Consider the following 22,777-nt stretch of genomic DNA (forward strand, 5'->3'; position numbering starts at 1 on the left):
TGGGGCAATTGCTTAACATGTGGTACTTCTAAGAATCTGAATTTTTGAAAACCTAACTAGTTAAAATGATGTCATGCTAGACTAGGTTGAATACTACCCCAGTGACTGGTATTCTTAGAAGATGAAGAAAATTTAGCTGTAGACCCACCACATTAGGAGAATTTTGTAGGACAACTGAGGCAGAGATCAGAGATATGCTGCCATAAGCATACCAAAAGTTTCTGGCAACTAGAAGCTTGAAAAGCAAGGAAAGATCTATCCTCCCCTAGAGATCTTTGAGGTGGTATGTCTGTATGAACACTTTGGGCTGAGATTCCATTCCTTTCAGAAGTGTGAGTACATTTCTGTTTTTTTAATATCTCCTCTCTTCCTCTCCCTTCTCTTCCCCTTTTTCCTCTTTTCTTCCCTCTACTCCCCTCCTCTCTTCTCCATATCTCTTTTGCTACCATGGTTATCACTGGGACTTGTTACCTGCATGATGAATCCATCACTCCAAGTGGTCATTTTATTCCTTTCTTTCTTCTTTTCTATTTTCTCTCTCTCTCTCTCTTTCTCCCTTACCCTCTCCCTCTCCATTTTTCTCTCTCATTTTTGTTGTTGCTGTTGTTGGATAGGTCAGAGAGAAACTGAGAGAGGAGGGGAAGACAGAGAGGGGGAGGGAAAGACAGAGAGGGGGAGGGAAAGACAGACACCTGCAGACCTGCTCCACCACTTGTGAAGCGACTCCCCTGCAGGTGGAGAGCCGGGGCGGGGGGTGGGGGGGTGTTGAACTAAGATGCTTGTGCCAGTCCCTGTGCTTTGCACTATGTGTGCTTAACCTGGTATGCACCACCTGGCCCCCATCTTCTTTACTTTTTGTTAGAAGCAGAGAAAAATTGAGAGGTACAGGGATGACAGGGAGAGACACTTGCAGATCTGCTTCATCACTATCTGCCCCTGCAGATAGGAACCAGAGGCTTGAACCTGCGACCTTGCATATGATAACATGTGTACCATATTGGGTGTGTCACCAGCCAGTCCCTCTGTTGTTTTGAACCTCCCAATTTGTGATACTTTATTGAAGCAGTTCTAGCAAAATAACATTCATTTCGTATCCCAAATTGTATATTAGGTCTTTTAGATTAGAACCATTTTAAATATGACTTCAAACAGTTGCTTAAGAGAAAGATACTAGTATAGTGTTTTACTTATCTCTGTGGCCACTGCTGGATTAAAGAGATGAGGTCTTGGAGCCAGGTGGTGGAGAGTAGACATATTACTATGCACAAGGACCTGGGTTCAAGCCTCCAGCCCCTGCCTGCAATGGGGAAGCTCCTGAGTCAGTGGAACAGTGCTGCAGACCCCCCCCTCTCTCCCACCCCTCCCTTTCTATATCTTGTTTCTGCTAAAAAGAAAGAATAGGAAGTTGGGCGGTAGTGCAGCGGGTTAAGCGCAGTTGGCGCAAAGCACAAGGACCAGCATAAGGGCGCCGGTTCCATCCCCCAGCTCCCCACTTGCAGGGGAGTAGATTCACAAGCAGTGAAGCAGGTCTGCAGGTGTTTATCTTTCTCTCCCTCTCTGTCTTCCCCTATTCTCTCTGTCTTATCCAACAACAACATCAATAACTACAACAATAATAACTACAACAATAAAACAACAAGGACAACAAAAGGAAATAAGTAAGTACAAAAAATAAAAATTTTTTAAAAAATACAAAGAAAGAATACAAAAGGGGAGAGGCCAGCAGAAGTTGTGGAGTCAAAAACAACCCACAAAACAAAAACTTTTTTCTCCCACCAGAACACTGCTCAGCTTTTGCTTATGGTGGTTCGGGATTGAACCTGGGAATTTAGAGCCCCAGGCATAAAAATCTTTTTGCGTAACCATTATGCTGTCTCTTCATCCCAAAACAAAAATATCTTATCTCATGAGAGCCACAGAATTCCAGAAGAATGTCAGCAGCCAAAAGTCAAAGTCTCAATTTACAGTGTCTTAGAGAAAGAATCTAAGGGTTGAGTTAGAGAGAATTGCAATGTCATTTGTTACTAAAGTTTTGGAAACTCAGTTCCACAAAGTTGTGTTGCTGCTTTTTTTTTTTTTTTTTTTAATAACTTGGGAATTCCCAGAACCAGTAATTTTTTTTTTTTTTTAATCTTACGATACCCAGGAAAGATGCAAATTTAGTTACGTGACACCAACAAATGTTGTCTGGTTTATTTTCAACAAATGAATCTATGTAGTTTGACCATTGATTTAATGAGTCTTGGAGAGAAGACAGTGGCATTTGATTTAAGGGTTATGCATGTGACTCAAGTTCAGGCCCAACCTCCACCACACTGGGAGAGGTTTTGGTGCTGTGGTGTCTTTTCCTCTTTCATACTCTTGTCTGAAAAATGTCAGAGTACTGATTAATAGCAAGAGCAAAAAGTGGAGGCATTTGTCATTGATTCCTCAATTTTTTGTTGTGTTTTGTTAATAGTCCACAAAATCAAAGTATATCAAATTTGCTATCTCAGTGCATGACTTCTGTTTTCAGTGTTTACCAGCATTCTTCAAGTTGTGACACATACAGAAAACGGCAATATTCACATAGCCAACAGGGCGAGGGTGCTATTATCTGAAGCTGACTAGTCCAGAAGCTCTGGCTGTTCTCAGAACATAAGGGTCACTCTCTTGGCACACCCAGGAGCCATCTGGACTACACAAATGTGCCACTGTCCATCGCTTATGAAGCTGCTTCCATACATGAAAGTGCTGAGAACCATTTTAAACATAAGTCGAAGCAGTTGCTTGAGAGAAAACTGTCTTGTATCAGTCCAACACAGGGTAGACTCATACTTCGGATACTATGAGTGAGGCTTAGGTATCACAGTGTTTGTGATAGCACTAAATGCCAACACAGTGACCTTTCTCTCTAACACATTCCCGTCGGTGTCATCACTCATCACAACACTTGTTATGATAGATCTTGAGATGTAACAAGGTTAACAGCGAGGCGCACTCCTACAGCAGCATATGGAGCAAACACGGGAGCTAGTGTTCTAGCTCTGGCTGGTGTGATTCAGTCCAACTTGAACCGTATTGAGAGAAAACAAGAAATGAATCTGAAAAAAAGCCTGGAGAGAGAGAGAGAGAGAGAGAGAGAGAGAGAGAGAGAAAGTCAGCATGGTTTAATTCAAATGCTTGTATAAGAATAAAATGTGATACTTAAAGCTTAGAATTGTGAAGTTCTAAATAATTAGGGGTTGGGCAGTGGTGCACACATTACAGGACATGAGGACCTGAGTTCAAGCCTTTGACCCCCACCTGCAGAGGGCAGTTTCATGAGTGGTGAAACAGTGCTGCAAGTCTCTCCCTCTCTCTCTCTCCCCTCCTCTACCTTTTACTTTCCTCTGTATCCAAAATAAACAAACGCTTTAAAAAGCAAAATAGATCTAAAAACTTGATAAAAGTAATCACATTAATTTAAATGTTTCTGATGAGAGACAGCTTCAGTGAAAAGGAAGAGACACTGACTGGCCTTTGAAGAATGGTTTCTTTCTTTTTCTTTTTTAATTTTTATTTATAAAAAGGAAACACTGATAAAAACCATAGTATAAGAGGGATACAATTCCACACAATTTCCACCACCAGAACTCCATGTCCCATCCCCTCCTCTGATAGCTTTCCTATTCTTTATCCCTCTGGGAGTATGGACCCAAGGTCATTGTGGGATGCAAAATGTGAAAGGTCTGGCTTCTGTAATTGCTTCCCTGCTGAACATGGGCATTTACAGGTCGATCCATACTCCCAGCCTGACTCTCTCTTTCCTTAGTGGGGTGGGGTTCTGGGGAATCAGAACTCTAGAATACATTGTTGGAAGTCTGGTTGGGGAAGTCTGGTTGGCATCATGCTAGCATCTGGAACCTGGTGGCTGAAAAGAGAGTTAGCATATAAAGCCAAACAAGTTTTTGACTAATCATGAAACTAAAGGCTGGAATATTGAAGATGAAGATTTTGGGTCTCTTTTTTGTAAACAGCTAGTAGGCATATTTTACTTATATTCCAAAGGGCCTGTGGCTATACTTGTTTTTTGTTTTTCCCTGAGCCTGAAATCTGATATGCAGGTGGATCCAAGTTATTGTCTGGGGAGATGATGTCATGGCTGGAAAAAGGACCAGAAAGCTGGATCAGGGGAGAGAGTAGCTCCCAAATATGGGAAAGGTGTATAAATATTGTTGAAGAATGGTTTCTTAGCCTCTTGGTGAGCTTCTTAAAAAAACAGCTCAACTTGGATGGATCTTGAAGGAGTCAAGTGAGATAAGATGGAAAGAAGGATGAATATAAGATGATCTCACTCATGGGCAGAACTAAAAAAAAAACAAGAACAGAAAAAGGAAAAAAAGTAAAACTTGGACTGGTTTGGTGTGTTGCATCAAAACAAAGGACTCTGGGGAAGAGGGAGGCAGAAAAGTTGGGGGAGAGGGACCTCCAGGTCTTGGTACATGACGATGGAACTAATCTGGGGATGAGAGTGTTTTGCAGACACCATCTTGGGGAGATGAGAAATTGTACCCATGAGGGAATGGGTAGTTGTGCACACTTTTCAATGGTTTTACTGTTATCATTTGGCCCAGTATTCAGTGGCACATTTAAATCACCTGGAAGGAGGGTTTTGAAGAACTGGATGCCAGAAGAAAACAGAAAAAGAATTTCTTAAGGGTGAAGATTAGACAGCTGTTCTTTTGTTTGTATGTTTGTTTTTGTTTTCCCTTTATTTTTTTAAACTTGGAAGTTAATGATTTACAGTACAGATGTTGGCACATGGGTACAATTCTTTATCTTTATTTATTGGATAGAGACAGTCAGAAATTGAGAGGGGGGAGGGGAGAAAGAGAGACACCTGCAGTCCTGCTTTACCACTCATGAAGCTTTCCCCCTGCAGGCTGGGACTGGGGGCTTGAACCCAGGTCCTTGTGTGCTATAATGTGTACACTTAACCAGGTGCCTAGTCACCCAGTCCCTCATAGGTACAAATTTGAAGTTTCCTTTGTATTACATATCAACTATTGGCTCTTTGCTTACTTCTGATTACCCAGCATAGTTAACTCATTCCATTAGGAGTGAAGTTTTTTTCCTTCTGTAATTCCTTTAGCCATGTTCTTTCTGTTTCTCAGCAAAGGCCCACAAATGCGAAGTTGGTATTGAAGAGGTCAGTGGAAGCCATGTGCAGGAATGCATCTGAACACACTGCTAATGCAACTAGTGCAGCTTTTGCCCCTTATAGGTCTAGGTTAATTCCATTGTTTCTTCCTTCCATGGATAAGGACATTTCTGTGTCCCCTGTATTCACTCAAGATCTGTATTGTATTAAGATGCAGAAAAACAAGTCATTGCACTGTTGTTTTATTCCAGGGTCATATCCCACCTTCCTATTTTTTTCATAGTGTAAATTATATGGCCAAAGTATAGACATGGAAATATAATGATTTAAGCTCAGGATAGAGGTGTGACTTTAAATTGATACCGAGTTTTGCAAGATTTAGCTACTATGATTCTTTTTAAAAATTTTTATTTATTTATTTATTTATTTATTTATTTATTAGTTAGAGACAGAGAGATACAGAGGAGAGAGAGAGAGAGAGAGAGAGAGAGAGAGAGAGAGAGAGAGAGAGCTGCAGCCCTGCTTCAGTACTGGTGAAGCTTTCCCCTTACAGGTGGTGCACTTAACCAGGTGAGCCACTGCTTGCCCCCTCTACTATTATGATTCTAGAAAAATAAAAATCACATTGGCCCACAAGTATTCCAGTAAGGATAGTGCTGGTCATGATGATGACTATAGCTAGCACTACACTAAATCCCATAAATCCATTAATCCCTTTAATTTCACAGTAAATTTATGGGTTAGATGCTATTGTTATCAACCCCATTTTACAGGTGGGGAACCTGTGGATAAATCAATTCTAGACTTGACTTTGCTTAATTAGTTGTATGAGCTTGAAATGTAACTTAACCTCTGAGGACCTCAGTTTTCTGATTGTATTAGTGAGTCTCTCAGATTTCTTTCAACTTCAGAGTTCAGTGACTTTGCAAGTTATTAATTTCTAGTGATCTTTATCCTCTTTGTTTCATTTAACCAAGACAATCTCCTTCGTCCCATTTCTCTTCTTGACTTACTTCAGTGATTTATTCTTTTCTGTCTTTGCTTAACTTTGTTTTCTTTTCAACTCTTGTCCGATTCTCTCAAACTCTCCTCCATTTTGACAAACTTCCAGATGTAGATAATCTACATATATCAACAGTGGAGTTTGGGGACTACAATTCAGGAGTGGAATGCAAGTCTTTGAATATTAGTGAGTCAAGCAAAATCATTTACCTGGCAGTAACAGAGAACAGAAACGAAAGAGAAAATGACAGCAGTAGTACCGATTAAGCTTTGGCAATTTAATGTAAGTTGTTACTATTTTTAGTACTATTTTTATATATCTAATAATATTTTATAAGCATTGATCATACACGTGGTGGTCTATTTGTGACATAAATAATGACACTAACAACATACCAGTATATCTAATAATAATGGAACTACAAAGACTTTCTGTTCTACCAAATTTGAAAGTGTGGCTAGTGAGATGGTGCAAGTAGGAAATTTAAGAGGACTGAAGTACTCTGAAATATTCCAAAATGGCTAGGAAAACCAATGGATCACATTCTTCTCCATAGTGATTTACTCATTCCAGAAAAACTGCTATCAAGAAGGGAAGTTAAACATAATGATAGAAGCTTTCAAAAGTCATTCTGGCCCTTTTTTCTCAGCTGTGTGATTGAAACTTTCAAACACACCTTTCTGTTCTTTATCTGAAAATTTTAATGTTCTCAGGGTCACTTTACTAAGAAGTTAGTCCCTTTACTAAGGGACCAAATGATGATAAATATATATATATATATATATATATATATATATATATATATTCAGCTGTGTATGTACCCGGTCTTTCTCACTCAATTTTCTATTTTATGAATTCCTCAAGTTTGTGAATTTCTCTAAGTATTCAAATGACTCACACCAATGAAGGCGGTAAGTATGTTGGGCCAAAACACCATCAGAAACATCTTTGTCAGCAGGGAGCAGAAGTTGTATTAATTAAAATGTTCTGAGAAGGTACAGGGTGCACTCCTAACAAGTCATAAAATTATTTTAATTCTAATTATGGCTGTTCCTCCTGGCACCTAGTAACATAGAGAATTAGAATTTTAAGTGTCTGTGGCATTTCTAAAAGCAGGGTCAGTAAACTCAGGCTGGATGTCTCCAAATAGTAACTGAGCATTCTTTGATGGAAAGTCATTTGTTAACTAATTCTTGACTCAATTCCCACTCTGTTCAAGGAAGATTAAGGAAAGGTACAGAGTGAAATGATCAGAAACAGATAAAATGTGGGTAAGGGAGTAAAAAACTTAGGATATTGAGAAATAGTCACTGACTTTATAAAAGAGGAGTATATTTGAATGACAAAGACAGATGGATCAAGAAGAAGTGAACCAGATTATCACTGTAGTACATGTGATGCCAGGGACAGAACTCAGGACATCAGGCTTGAGAGTCCAATGTTTTATCCACTGTACCACCTTCTTGCTCATGTGAGGAACATATTTGAGCATAGGATATTCTATAGGAATATTGGCAAATGTAAGTTTGAGACAAACTTCCCCATACGAGTCTGGAACCTCAGCATACAGAATCTTGTTTGGGGAGAAATGATGTCATATGGACTTTGAGCCTAAATTTAGACAAATTTATTCATTTTAGAATACTTGGACATGTAGTGTTTTCTGTGTGGATTTTGGAAAGCAAAGCTATTGAAAGATTCCTTCGTTGTATTGTTGTATCTCATCACATGTATAGATTGTGTATAGATCTCTGTGCTTAATTATGAGATGAGGTTTTTTTTTTCCCCTTTTGCCTCCAGGGTTATCGCTGGGGTTTGGTGCCTGCACTATGAATCCACTGCTCCTGGAGGCCATTTCTCCTCATTTTTGTTGCCCTTGTTGTTATTGTTGTTACACAGGACAGAGAGAAGTCGAGAGGGGAGGGGAAGACAGAGAGGAGGAGAGAAAGATAGACACCTGCAGACCTGCTTCATCACTTGTGAAGTGACCCCTCCCTCCCCCCCCGCAGGTCCTTGCACTTGGTTCCATGTGCGCTTAACCCACTGTGCTGCTGTATTACCATCTGACACACCCCACAATGAGATGACATTTTATATGTTGTCAAGAGGTTCATTGTAAACATTTACAAGGGTCAGAGAATAGATGCACCCCTCATCATTGAAAAAGAGCAAGTTAAATAATTCAGGCTGAGTACATGGGACCTAGCACTATGTTCTCTGGACTTCACATTCTTGATAAAGTCTCAGTTTTCATATGACAGATTCTGGAATTTCCTACCAAAGTTATTGCTGGGTTTGGTGCCTGCATGATGACTCTACCTCTGCTAGTGGCCATTTTCTACCTTTTCTTTCCTTTCCTGATAAAGATGGAGAGAAATATAAATAGAGACGCAGAGAAAGAATAACACCTGCAGCACTTCTCTCTTGTGAATCTTCCTTCCTGCAAGTGGGTGGGTACTGGAGGCTTGAACCTGGTCCTGGTGCATGGTGTGTGTTCTACTGGGTGCTCTACCACCTACTCCCTGGAAAATGTTGTTAGAGGAAGGAGTCCACACTGCAATTCAGAGATCAAGTGTAAGTGTTCTTTCAAAAAAACTTTCCTGTTGAAAAAAAAAAAAAAGAGAAACCATCACTTTTTGGTTTGTAGTGGTAGGAACTGTTGAGGTCGTCTGAAATACTTTTTTTTTTCAATATGTAAAAATGAAAGAGCATTTTATTTTCAAGCCTTTAATTTTTTTGTGATTAGTAGTGGTTTATAAGATTAAAAAATTACAGGGTATAGTTTCATATTTCACCCACTACTAGGAGGAAACTCTGTTTCCTCTTCCCCCTAGATTGATAACCTACGCCTACACTGAACTTCTCTGTTCCAGACTCTTGGAAACAGAGTTGGCAGTCGGTTGAGGTAAAAAACAAACACCTCATCACAGACCCCTGCAAGCATCAACCTGGCTTTGACCTCGCTCGTTATGATTGGGCCCTCCTCAATCGCTATCGAACAGGCCATGGCCGGTGCGCCGCTATGTTCCATCGCTGGGGAGCCAGAGACAACCCAAACTGCCCCTGCGGCTCCAGACAGACTATGACCCACATAGTCAACGACTGCCACCTCTCCAGATTCAAAGGAGGTCTCAAAACTTTACATCAGGCTCAACCTGACGCTGTTGACTGGCTATGGAAGAAGGGCAAACGCTAGAAGATTGATAACCGCCAATGCTCTCACAAAGACTTAGTCAGAGAGCATCCTTATTCATAGGACGGTTTGTGTAAACAGTGATAGAAGTAATGTTTGAGGTAAGAAAATGGATAGCTTCTGACTGGAGGACCAACTCCTGAACTTGCTTAGTTCAACCAGGAAGTAGTCAGAGCGATAGTTCTGTTCCTATCACCTTCTTTTTCTAGCGTTTGCCCTTCTTCCGTAGCCAGTCAACAGGTCAGGTTGAAAGCTATCAGGAGCTGCTTGTTGCTGGCTTTGAAGGTGACTGGGATCCATGTGGATTCAGTTGGCTAGGAAGGATCGTCAGTTTCCCCAATGAATGGGTACTCACGGGATGCACCACGAGAAGGTCGATCCAATGCATCCATTCCTATCACCAATGCGTACCCTTGGAAATTACTTTCTAGAGCAGAACCCAGAAAATGGAAGTCTATGACATATACATTAATCCATATGTGTAACTCTGTCAACTGAAAGACAACTAAATAGGCAGCATAATAGAACATTATGCAACCCACCAATTGGCTCCACATGTTGATTTTTGAGCACCGTCAACTATTTCATTCGGACAAAGTTCATTCCTTTTCAGTTATGTTGCCAGTGTACTGTTTTGCTCCATGGCTTTTGCAATATTTACTTCTACATAGATTTATGTATAGAAAATGCCTACCACAACTAAAGTGGAACTAGTTTGATATTATCAAGACAGCATTGGCCAAGTATAGGTTGTTAGATAAAGTTCTAGTAAAAAGGTGGAGAGATAAATGGAAAATAATTGTAGAGTGGATTTTATTTTGCTTGGTCTCAATCTAAACACATCTCAAAAAAAAAATAATAAAATAGAAGCTACCAGCTAAAACTAATGAGCACAAAACTGCATTGATTTGGCCCAGGGTGGACAAATAGAACATCTGGCATATTTGGCACCAATGACACAGCTGGCATTGTTGGAAACGTTTCTGCAGAACGTACAGATGCAGAAATGGGAGAATTGGTACAAACAGTGCAGATGGAACAGTTGGAACAGATGACAGTGGGCAGAGCTGGCGATGCTGGCACAGGTGTCATAACCTCAACAGCTGGCACAAGTTGTGACAATCCTGGGATTTCTTAGTACAAGGCACATGTTCATTTTGGCTTTGGCTGCAGAGAGATAAGAGCATTTTATAATTAGTAAATGTGCCATTTAAAAAAGAACTTTTTCCCCCTCCATCCTTAAGGACATCCACCTCCAACTGTTAAAGCTTGGAATATGGAGCATTTTTGCAAATTAGAATTTCCCCGAGAAAGCCATAATTGATAAATACAGATTTCATGAAGAGGCAATTAGATATTTTTGTTCTGATATAGATAAAATTCATGAATGGCATCTCTTCATAGGAGTTTTGTGGAAATAAAGGTCAGATTTGTGGAACTAAAAATGCACATTGTATTTAAAACAGAATTTGTGCAAATTACAAGCTATTTGTTTCTGAATATAGTGAATATTTTCCAATTATGTACAATTTCTCATAAACTCACACTTGAAGACATGGTACTGAATTGGAAACCTGTCTACAGAACAGGTTGAGGGAAGGAAAAAAAAATGTTGGAATACATAATATGGAGAAATCATGATATTGCCACTTTCAAATACCAATGGGACTTGGCTCTAATTTCATTTAAAATGTGATAATTTGGGGTTGAATTAAAAATATAATATAGAGTAATCTTTTGGGCAACAAAAATTGAGAAAACAAATAAATAAAAGTTGTGAGAACAAAGAAACTTGCTAGTAACCAGAGATTGGTTTTCTTGTATTTTCATTATAATGAGAATATATTCATATTTTGGGAAAACCTAAAAATTACCTAATTAAACAGTCAGAAAAGCATTGTGCAGAATTAAATAAAGAGTTTTTTTATAGAGGCTGGGTAGTGAAACACTCAGTTAAGTGCAAGTATATGGGTTTAAGACCCCGCTCCCCACCTGCAGGGAGGATGCTTCATGAGCAGTCCTGTCAAGTAAAAGTAAAATAGAAAAAAAAAAAAAAGGAAGAAATGGCTGCCAGGAGCCATGGATTTGTGGTGCCAGCACCAAGCTCCAGCAATAGCCCTGGTGGCAATTTATTAATTAATTAAAAAGAGTTTTTATGTTCACGTGTATATACTCTTGGACAAAATGGGTTCCCTGTAAATTCTTGCTGAATAAGTAAAGCTATGGTCTAAGGAATATCAATATTCATACTCTAAGACTGATAATTCCTCTTCATATTAATGACTAAAATTCTATAAAGAAGAAAGTGAATCAGGTCTCAATCTCCCTGAAAGTCTTAAACTTGATGTACAATTTTGTCAACTTCTTTTTCTCAAGGGAAATCATAGACAAAAAGGATTGGCTGGATATCATCTACTATTATGTCCCCTAAATTAAATGAGTTATTGACCATTAAGAATGTATTGTCTTTGTTGCCAGGTAGCTTTGCATACTGCTTCCTACACTTAATCATAAGAACAGTGTCAAGGAGTTAAAATATATTTGATTTCAATGTCTCTATGCCTTCTACTTTGTTCTAACCTCATGTTGAACCCAACTAAACTATTCTTATTATTCAGAACTTTAATTCTATCACTTAACTTTAGTTCATCTCTTGACTTCAAAGATGACAAAAATGTTTCTGCTTGAAACAGATAAAATACCTTGATTTGTTAACTGTACTTTTGTGACACTGAGCAGCTAAGAGACGGAGGAGGAGGAGGCAAGAGTTCTCTGTTCTCTCTGGGCACAAAAATGATGACAGATGAAGCAGCTGAGATGAACATGTTGGAAATGTCCACCTATCCCCCTTCAGGTGGTCTGAAACACTGCTTGGCAGCTGAAGCTCAGATTAACAGTGCTGTCATAAATAAGTGCCTTTTGAGAAGTTATCAGTTGGTTGAGAAACAAACAGTAGGGGTTATTTCCAGACTTTGGCATTTGAGAGGTCGGAATAAGTTATTCTGGAGGATGAAGATGAGGGTGAGTCATTCCTTTGAGCCTGGGTCTTCCTCAGGAATTAAATGAAAATTAAACATGAAAGATGCAATCTGCTTCAGAATTTGATTCCTCTGTCGTTGTCCCAGCCACTATTTCTAAGCACATTGAACTTTCCAACTTATTGGCATCTCTTCTAATGTAAATATCCTTTTCCTTCTCTTAGCTCCAAGACATCAGGATGTGCTTTCATTCCACCCTTCAAACAGTTGCTCCACATTATGCCTCTCCACTGTCCCCAGGGCAGCTCCTCTTCTCTGCACATGGCAACCTGGATACATTTCTTTCCTTGACTTATAAAAATATACCCGTTATGTTGAAGAGATGGTGAAAGAAATCAAATTACATTCATTTGAAACCATTTATGAATACAAAATGAAAAACCAAGGGGGGATTTACATATTGGTTTTAGGAACTGAAATTTTCTATGCAGGCACCATCTCCTGCCACTTTCCCTGCCTTCTCTTGATGTATCAGCTACAGGTGCCTAACTTGACCCCAACCCCAGCTTCTCTGGGACCATGACTGTCAGCTCCTACACTGAGTAGAAAATAAAACCGGTGGTGTGGATGCTGTTTTTTTTTTTTCCTTATTCCCATCACAGAATGCTGTGTAGTGAATATCAAAACTCAGTGACACAACTATAAAAAACAATCTATTCTGTTTTGGAAAAAGCTCGTAGGTCTATTTTAGGTATACTCCAGGAGGCCTACGACTTTACTAGTTTTTGCCAGAGCCTGAAAGACATCTAATATGCAGTTGGACCCAGGTTATTGTTTGGCGAGATGGTGTCATAGTTGGAAAAAGGACTAGAGAGCTAGATCAGGGGAGAGAGTAGCTCCCAAATATGGGGAAAGTATATAAATATTGTTAACTGTAAATCCCATTGATTTGATCTGGGGCCCATATTCAGCACAGGAGCCTATGTAAGTCCTGCATCCCTGTAGATCTGAGCTCACATTCTGTGGTCATGGTTAGGAACATTCCAGGCTACGCTACTCTTATCCTATAGTCATGTCAATATTTCCATTTTATAAATAAAAATTAAAAATCAAACAAAAGAATATTGGTTTTGCAAAAGACTTTTATGCCTGAGACTCCAAGGTCCCAGGTTCAATCCTCAGACCACCATCAGCCAGAGTTGAGCAATGCTCTGTTCTCTGTCTCTGTATTTCTCTCATAAAAATAAATAAAGTATTTTTAAAAAAGAGTTTTTAAAAATCCACTCTCATTGATGTATTGGAATTTGGGGAGTGAGGAAGGAAAGGTGGAATTAGTGTATGGGGGGGTTGGGTGGTGGTGTAGCTAGCTGAGAGCACATGTTATAATGTGCAAGGATCCAGGTTCAAGTCCTCAGCTCCCATCTGCAGGAGAAAAACTTTGCAAGTGGTGAAGCAGTGCTGCAGGTGTCTCTCTGTCTCTCTCCATCTCTACCTCCCCCTTCCCTTTCCACTTCTGGCTGTTTCTAGCCAGTAAATAAATAAAGAATAATTTTTTAAAAATAAAGAATCTCTCTCTTTCTTGTGTGTGTGTGTGTGTGTGTGTTTGTGTTCACGTGCATGTTGAGAATTCATACCTGCATGATTCTACCACTCATGGCAAACTTATTTTTTCCTTTATTTCAGACAAAGATAGAAAAGGAGAGAGAGAGAGAGAGAGGAGAAAGGAGAGAGAGAGAGAGAGAGAGATAGAAAGGAGAGACACCATACATGGTGTTTCCATGTGGTATCAGGGCCTCAGACCAGGGTCCTATTATATTAGGTAATGCATGCATTCTTATGGGTGAGCCAGTGAGGAGATTTGTATTTTCCCCACCAGAGTTATCGCTAGAGTTTGGTGCCTATATAATGCCAGCATTTCCTAGCAGCTTCTCTCCTCTCCTCTCCTCTCCTCTCCTCTCCTCTCCTCTCCTCTCCTCTCCTCTCCTCTCCTCTCCTCTCCTCTCCTCTCCTCTCCTCTCCTCTCCTCTCCTCTCCTCTCCTCTCCTCTCCCCTCCCCTCCCCTCCCCTCCCCTCCCCTCCCCTCCCCTCCCCTCCCCTCCCCTCGTCCCCTCCCTTCCTCCCCTCCCCTCCTCCCCTTCCCATCCTCCCCTCCCCTCCCCCCCTCCCCTCCCCTCCTCCCCTCCCTTTCTCCCCTCCCCTCCTCCCCTCCCCTCCTCCCCTCCCCTCCTCCCCTCCCCTCCCCTCCCCTCCTTCCCTCCCCTCCCCTCCTCTCCACTCTTCTTCTCTTCTCCCTTTCCCTCCCTCCTTCCCTCCCTTTCTTCCTTTTTGTTTTTGTAAAGGATGAGAGAAAGCAAGTAGTAGAGAGAGACACAGAGAGAAGAGACACCTCCACCACTGCTTCACTGCTTTACTGCTTGTGAAACTTCTCCCCTGCAGGTTGGGACCCAGGGCTTGACCTCAGAGCCTCTCATATGCTGCTTTGTGCACTCTACTGTGCAAGCCACTGCCGGGTCCCAGTGAGTTATTAAAAATAATCTTGATAAAAAAGAAATCTGAGTAGTTCAGATTTCTATGTATAAAGATTATTGGCAATTATTTCACTATAGCTTAAAATTGAGTTTATTATTGGTGATTTGTAGTTCATAACTTGCAAGCATATTAAGATTCAGTTACAATCTAGTCTACAAAGTGACTGTGCTGTTATTTTTCATTGTATTGTGTGAATAAAAAATTAAAGTGTAGATAAATGTATTCTTTTATAGTCTTTTAGTATCAAAGACTTAAGTATAAAAATGTAAGTACATAGGCTGGAATAGCTATTGGCTATTCATCACTAAGATTTAACAGTTGTCTCCCTTTCCTGCAATATAAAACAAATTCAAAATAACTGCACCCTGAAATGCTTCCATACTTATTCCTCATGGACAAAAGGCACATTTCAGAAACACAATTCCAAAATTGCATTTCCTCAATATCGTCTAATTCTGAGTTCATCTTTAGAGTTGCTTGCTTCTCTCAGAAGTGCGTTCATATACTTTGATTGAATTGGGAACCTAACAAGGTCTTGACTCATCTCTTTTCCTAACATCAAGAAGTATCATTGAAACCTTGACACTACATGTGTGCACCATGGACTCTATTCCTACACTTCTTCCACAAATGGATATCACAGTAGCTCTGCATAATCAACAAGGAAGCCTCCAACTGTTAGCAACTATTTTATATTTATTTTATTAAATAACCACTGATGGGCTGTGTCAACTATACACACACCTTAAATTTTTCCAGAGCGTACTTTACATATATTTTTATTCTCTTACATTGTTTGAGGCCAAATATAAAGTATATGTTTTGTATGTGCAAATGCACAAGTCATTTGCAGGTTGAACAGTGAATAATGGATTACTAGTTCGCGATGGTAGTGACCAGAGTAAATAGTCTGGTCTAGTTCATTTCAGTCATATTTGCAATCAAACTGGGCAACAGGTCATGGAAATGTAACCAGCCTGCAAGTGACAGTACCAGTTGTTATAGGAATGCTGCTGACTACATGAATGATCTGTCTTATATTACCCATTGATTACTACTAAATGAATCACTGCTTGGAAATCCATCACTGTCATTGTCAAACACTTGAGAATTTCAATGTAGTAGGTATCATATCTCACTGATAAGTAGGAGAAATAGAAATGTAGCAAAATCTGATTGCTTTAGAGAATGTGACTGAATAAATATAACCAGAAATATATGCTACTACACATTCAATAGCTATTTCAAGTGCTTTAATATTTTGCATTCTCGTGGCTGTTCTGGTTTGCTTGAAAATGAAAGTGTCAGTGTCACTGGTCGAGGATTGATGAACATAACAATTGAGGATTAATAGTAACTAGACATTCTCATCCACAACAAAACAGTTCATGTTTCTGTGAAAACTCAGTTATGAGGACTGTCTTATTGCTGAATGAAGTTTGAGATTTTCCTTCCTTTATCTCATGTGATATAACCGGTTAGGGAAGCTATTTGGACAGACGAGGCAGCTGAGATTGTATGAGATGACAGTTTAACAGATGGCTACATAGGGCTGGTGAAATAGCTCACCTGAGTAGTGTACTGCTTTGCCATGTGTACTACCCAGGTTTGAATCTGGCTTTGGTGCTATATTATCTTTCACTCTCTCTCTGCCTCTCGACCACTCTATCTCTATCTTAATATAAATAAATAACTAAATCATGAAAAATAAAGCAAGGCCACACAAACAATAAAGGGCAAAGCCAGTAATCAGGATCACTGCTAAATCTGATTTATATTTACTGCATCTGTTCTGGAGAGAAAAATCAGTAGCTTACTTTCATTTGTGAAGTTTCAGTTATTTTGAAGCCTACACCTGTTCAAAGTATCCTGAAAACTTCCACTTTGAGCATCTCCATGCTTTAGAGTACCAATACACTTTGAGTCAGTCATTTTCCGGAGTCTAGTTTCTGTCTACCCAAAAGTGGACGTTTGATTGTCTTCATCGTTCTCATTTCTCCCAGGCATCTCCCATCTTAAGGCCTTTCCTTTTTAATTGTTTAGTCACTAAAAACTGAATTTTTATGTGCTTCACTCTTCCTTATCTTCCATTTACACACACACACACACACACACACACACACACACACACACACACACACACGGAAAGAACTAAGGCGTAAGACTATAAAATAAGATGCTTTAATGAGACTCCCATCCTCACCTCCAAATGGGGGGGATTTATCCCTGCTTGCCATCCTTTTAGTACAAGTACACTTAACTTCCCTTTATCATTGAGTATCCAATATATATTATAAAGAATGGTCTATGTAAGCTGCCAAGTTCAATTTACAGCACTCACCATAAGCCAGAGCTGAGCAGTGATTTGGTTAAAATAAATAAATGAATAAATATAAATAAAGAATTTCTTAGGCTGGGTGGTGGCGCACCTGGTTGAACGCACATGTTACAATGCGCAAGGACCCAAGTTCAAGCCGCCCCAGTCCACACCTGCAGGGGGAGAGCTTTGCAAGTGGTGAAGCAGGGCTACAGCTGTCTCTCTGTCTCTCTGTCTCTCCCTCCCTCTTGATAGCTATCTTTCTCTATTAAATGGATAAAGATATTTTAAAACTCTCTATCTCTGTCCCTCTGGGTCTCCCTCTTCCTCTCAATTTCTGGCTGTCTCTTTTCAACAAGTAAATAAAGATAATGAAGGCACCAGGCAGTAGCACACCTGGTTAACCACACATTACAGTGTACAAGGACCTGGGTTTAAGCCCATGGTCCCCACCTGCAGGAGGTTGGTCCCCAGGGTTGCAGGTGTCTCTCTATCTCTGTCCCTCTCTATTTCCCCCTTCCCTTTCAATTTCTCTCTTTCTCTTTCTAATAATGAATAAAAAATAAAGATAAAAAAAATTTAAAAATATTTATTTAAAAATTAAAAAAAATATTTATTCATTTTCCCTTTGTTTTTGCCCTTGTTTTATTATTGTAGTTATTATTGTTGTTGTTACTGATGTCTTCGTTGTAGGATAGGACAGAGAGAAATGGAGAGAGGAGGGGGAGATAGAGAGGGGAGAGAAAGATAGACACCTGCAGACATGCTTCACCGCTTGTGAAACGAATCCCCTACAGGAGGGGAGCCGGGGGCTTGAACCGGGATCCTCTCGCCGGTCATTGTGCTTTGCGCCACCTGCGCTTAACCGCTGTGCTACCGCCTGACTCCCAATAATTTTTTTTAAGGTGGCCAGGTAGTAGTGCACCTGGTTGAGTGCATGTATTACAGTGTGCAAGGACCTGTGTTCAAACCTTCCAGTCCCCAACTGCAGATTGATGAGTGGTGAAGCAGGGATGCAGGTATCTTTCTGTCTCACTCTTTCTGTGTCTCCTCTTCCTCTCAATTTCTGGCTGTCTCTAGCCAACAAATAAAGATAATAATAATAAGAAGAAGAAGAAGAAGAAGAAGAATTTCCTTATTAAAGTTCCACTGGCTTTCAATGTGAACTTTCACCATTGGACTAATTGAAAACAATGCCTGACTCTTCTACTCCTATATATAGAAATGCATTTAATTAGAAATCAACCAAATTAAATCAATAGTAAGTCAAAATGCATTGTTTCTCTTGTAGTGTTTTTCTTTTTTAAATATTTATCTATTAATTAATGAGGCAGAAAGAGAGAAAGAGCATCATTCTGGTACATAGAGTGCCAGGGATCAAACTTGGGGTCTTATGCTTGGAAGTTGAACTCTTTATTCACTGTTTCACCTCTCAGGCTAGATGTTTTCATGAGGCCATGTGCTTTATTTTCATGAATCGAGACAGAGACAGAGAGAAAGACCAGAACACCTCTCAGTTCTTGTGTATGGTGGTAGGATTGATGAACATCTTCCCAGTTCCTCTTTTCTAATTTTATGGAAAGATTTAAGTTAAATTTGAAAATTCCTTTCCTTTGTTTTTTCATTGCAAGAGCTTCACAGCTCCAAGCAGACTTTTTCAGAGAGAGAGAGATAGAGGGAGAGAGAGGAAGATTCTACCACACCAAAGCTACTTCTCATCCATGGGAGTCAAATTTGAATCTGGATCGTCATGCACATGACACCCTATTTGGTGTTTCTTAACTATAATATATATATGCTTTAAGACAACTACTAAAGTTAATCTAGAGAACAATTAATGAACTGAGAACTGGGGAAACAGTATTGCAGTTTAAGCAGCAAATTTTCAGACCTGAGATTTGGAGGTTCTGGGTTTAATCCCCAACACCACCATAAGCTAGAGCTGAAAAGTGCTCAGGTAAAGGGGGGGGGGAGAGGAAGACAGAGAGAGAGAAGAGGAGAGGAGAGAGAGAGAGAGAGAGAGAGAGAGGAAGAGAGAGGATGATGTTTAAAAAGAAACAGTGAGAAAGCATTTCCTTAGGCATCTGTAATCATTGTAAGAAACATCTTGCCAGTCATGGTATTCACTTTGACAAAGTAAACCATACTTAAATTATAACAAAAACAATCAGAAAGACATAAGGAAATGCCTTAAGAGTAATTGCTTAAATATTCAAGTGGGACTCTCAGAAACTCTTGGGAATTTTAGGAACAACAGCAATCCTTCCTCTTTGATTAGTAGAAGGGAGAAAGATGAGCTGGAAATTTGCCAGAAAACCACATCTGCATTTTCACCTCCTCCAACCTATGCTTCCCAGAGTCCTCATATGTAAGCCCATTCTATTTATAAAGTTGAGGTGTTTTGTTTGTTTGCTTGCTTTTGTCATCAGACTTAAAGCCTGGGCCCCTTCTTCTTTCCTCTTCTTCCTCTCAACCTCCATATTTGCAATGACAGACTGCACTCAGTAATTGCTGTCTTTTGTAATTGTTCTATCTCCAAATTGGCTGATTAGAAGAAAGACCCAGCTGTCCATCAAAATGGTGTAAAGTAGCTGATGCAGCCCTCCCTTGAGCTGGAGAAAGTTAATTGCACTTTCTGAGGTTGTCCCAGTAGAAGAAAGACTGAGAAGAGCCCTGGGAATCCCTGTTAGTACTATTTTTTTTGAGCATGTCCATTTGTAACCTGGAAAAAAATGTAGTAAACAGCATGTTAATTAGATTTACAGATGAAATTAAATCAGGAAGAGCTGGAAACACACCAGTGAATAAAGAGAAATGTTACCCAGGGTTTTCAAGGTTAAGAATATAGAAAGGATCATATAAAATGAGAATGAAGGCAGACAGGTGTAACCTGAATGCTTTTGAGGGAGAAAACAGGCTATAAAAGTAAGCAGGAGAGAAAAATCCAGAATGTAGTAGTGCCAGAGAGACCTGGGGGGAAGTGGACAACAAATTAGACATGTTTGCAATATGCCATGGAAGCTAATGTGATTTGGGCTGGATGTGTGGAGACATCACATCACAAGGGAAAGGCGGAGTAATTTAGTGCACTTGGCAGAAACACACCTGGAATATTGTGTTCCAGTCTGTGTATCTTGGGAACAGAGTGGTATAGAGGAACAAGGGGGAAATCAACATAAAGCAACAGAAGTAATTAATGTGTGATGGCCTGATTTATGAGAAAAAAATGGAGTGTGTGGTTTGTCTTGAAGGAGTAACAAGAAGGGAAAATGTACATTCAAGAGTGTCTTCTTGAACTTGTACTTCTGAGTCAAGCGTTAGAAAGTGTAGTTGACATAAAATATAGACTGTGATTGAAAATTGAGGATTGAAACTTAAAGAAGAAACTTCTGGTGAATAAAAACCAGAAGATTATTAAAATATCTTTTTAGGGAAGTAAAAGAAGGGCCATGGCCAGAAAAATATGAGTTTGCATTGTTACCATACTTTTCATTCCAAAGCCATTAGATTTACCTTGACCGTTAGATTTACCTTGACACTGAAGAGTTAAATGGGACTGTTTATCTGTCAAAAACTCAGAAGTCTCCCTGAAAGTTTGTTCTTTGCAATGTTCTGCTCAGAGATGGGCACTAAAAGTATATATATTTCCAGGATACGCCCTATATATGCACTTGTAGCAGATGGCTTATCTTCTGTCTTTGGAGGGGCATTTCTGAGATCTATTGAGGCAGTGACCAAAACTACAACTGATCTGCTGTATTCTCTCCCTGTTTGACTGGGGGCAGTCACTGAATCTGAAGACTGACTCCTAATGGCAAAAGAAAGACACATCTGATTTCCAAAATATCCCAAAACGATAGCTGGAGGAGCAGCATTTTGTTCTAGCTAATGAGGCTAATTTGTTCTTAAAATACAAGTTGCTGTGCTTCCTAAATTAAAATTCACTTCTGATGTAAATACAGAAGATATAAATACAGAGAAGAGATGTATGGTGTATTTTTCATTTTGCAAATTGGAGCCCGTTTGAAGAGGAACTGTTAGGAAAATGACTTTTTTTTTCTTCTCTAAATTTGTAGGGAGATCTTTACTTCTTGGCTTCAAATACTTAGGAGGTCAATAATTAGCATTAATTTTCCAGAAAGAGAAGAAGGTGAGATGATTTTCTCCCCAGTGGCTATGAATTGCAATTGTGCATTATCCTGGAGATTATTTCCTCAATTGTTGTGATTCTCAATCTTCTCATCAGGAAAATGAACATGGGGGAGTGTGTGGCTTTCAAAGTAATTAAATAGTCCACTGACAAATGCTTTATGAGATGCTTTGATGTTTAAGTAAATCTGACTAAAATACCCTGTTCTGAAATCAAGTGGTATCTCTTTCTCCACCTATTGTGATGGGGTACATGGCCATCATTACATATTCTTGGTGCAGATGAGCTTTTTCTTATTCTTTTCACTTTGAATGAATGTTATAAAGAGTAGAATAGGATCTTTAGATAAATTATAGAAAATAATAAAATGAGATGCCTTAATGATTATACATATACATTCATATTTTTCCCAGAAAAGTCATGATGCATTCTTGCACATGAAAAATACATCATGGCTTTTCCAACAACCATATATATCACTGTTTTTTCAATGTTGATCAAACATATTTAACAATTTGGATCACATTCTACAAGAAACAGATATTTCTTAATGGGGCAATATCATTCAATGCCTACAAACAAATTACGCAGAGCAGCTACCTAATGCAACATTTAATAGCTAGTTTTCAGAGTTTATGCAACCCTTTTACTGTAGGTTTTGTTATTTAACACTGAACTCTGATTTTGGGGTATATACTAGAGAGGTTAACTATCCAACTCTTGTCTCAATTTAAGTTTAGATCCAGGGACCAGGAGAAAGCTTATATTACTTACTTGATTAATTACTGAGATATAGCTGGGATCTCAAATAGCATATGTAACATAAATTTTTGCCATTTCTAATACCAATAATTTACTTTAAAGCAATTAAAACTACTCAAAGTTGTTACTCAAAGAAACTCAAACTGACTAATTTGCACTGACTAATCTTCTAGACAGAACAGATGAAAGATACTGCAGCTTTAAGAATATGAGCACTTGGACTAAAGATTATTTTTTCCCTTTTCCATCATCCAGATTTGATTTCAAACTTGCTTCCTTCCTATGCCTTTTCTTCTTTAGCACTTTAAAAAATATATATATTGGTGTAGCAAATGGCTGTGAAAGTTGAAGGAAGGAAAGATTTTTGTGTGGAGCCTTAGCAGGCAGTCCAAGTGGCTAATACATCAGATTTGTTTTCACCATCAAATTCAAATCCCTTACCTTGATCTCCAAGACCCTGCATGATCTGGTTTTTGTCTCCAATCTGGTGCTGACTCATTCTCCTCCTCTCAGCTTCAGTCATACTGCTATACTGCCTCTGGCTTAAATCTCATGCTCTTCTCTGCCTTTGAGACTTTGTATGTGCTGTTCCTTCTTCCTTGGTGCTTATCCTCTCTTTGACTGATGGACTCTCTTCCTTTACTTCTCAGCTTAAATGTCATTACTTTAGAAAGGACTCTCCCATGTACTCAAGCTCAAATAACCATGGTGTTGCCACATTTT

The 22,777-nt window shown here is 39.4% G+C and overlaps 1 pseudogene; it reads right to left on the reverse strand.

Moving 5' to 3' along the window:
• LOC103124220 (small ribosomal subunit protein uS13-like) overlaps window positions 1-22,577 on the reverse strand; it is a 43,580-nt pseudogene extending 21,003 nt beyond the window's left edge.
• Window positions 22,578-22,777: the final 200 nt, after the last annotated feature.

This window comes from Erinaceus europaeus, chromosome 6 (assembly GCF_950295315.1).
Source record: "Erinaceus europaeus chromosome 6, mEriEur2.1, whole genome shotgun sequence".
In the NCBI taxonomy this organism is placed as follows: domain Eukaryota; kingdom Metazoa; phylum Chordata; class Mammalia; order Eulipotyphla; family Erinaceidae; genus Erinaceus; species Erinaceus europaeus.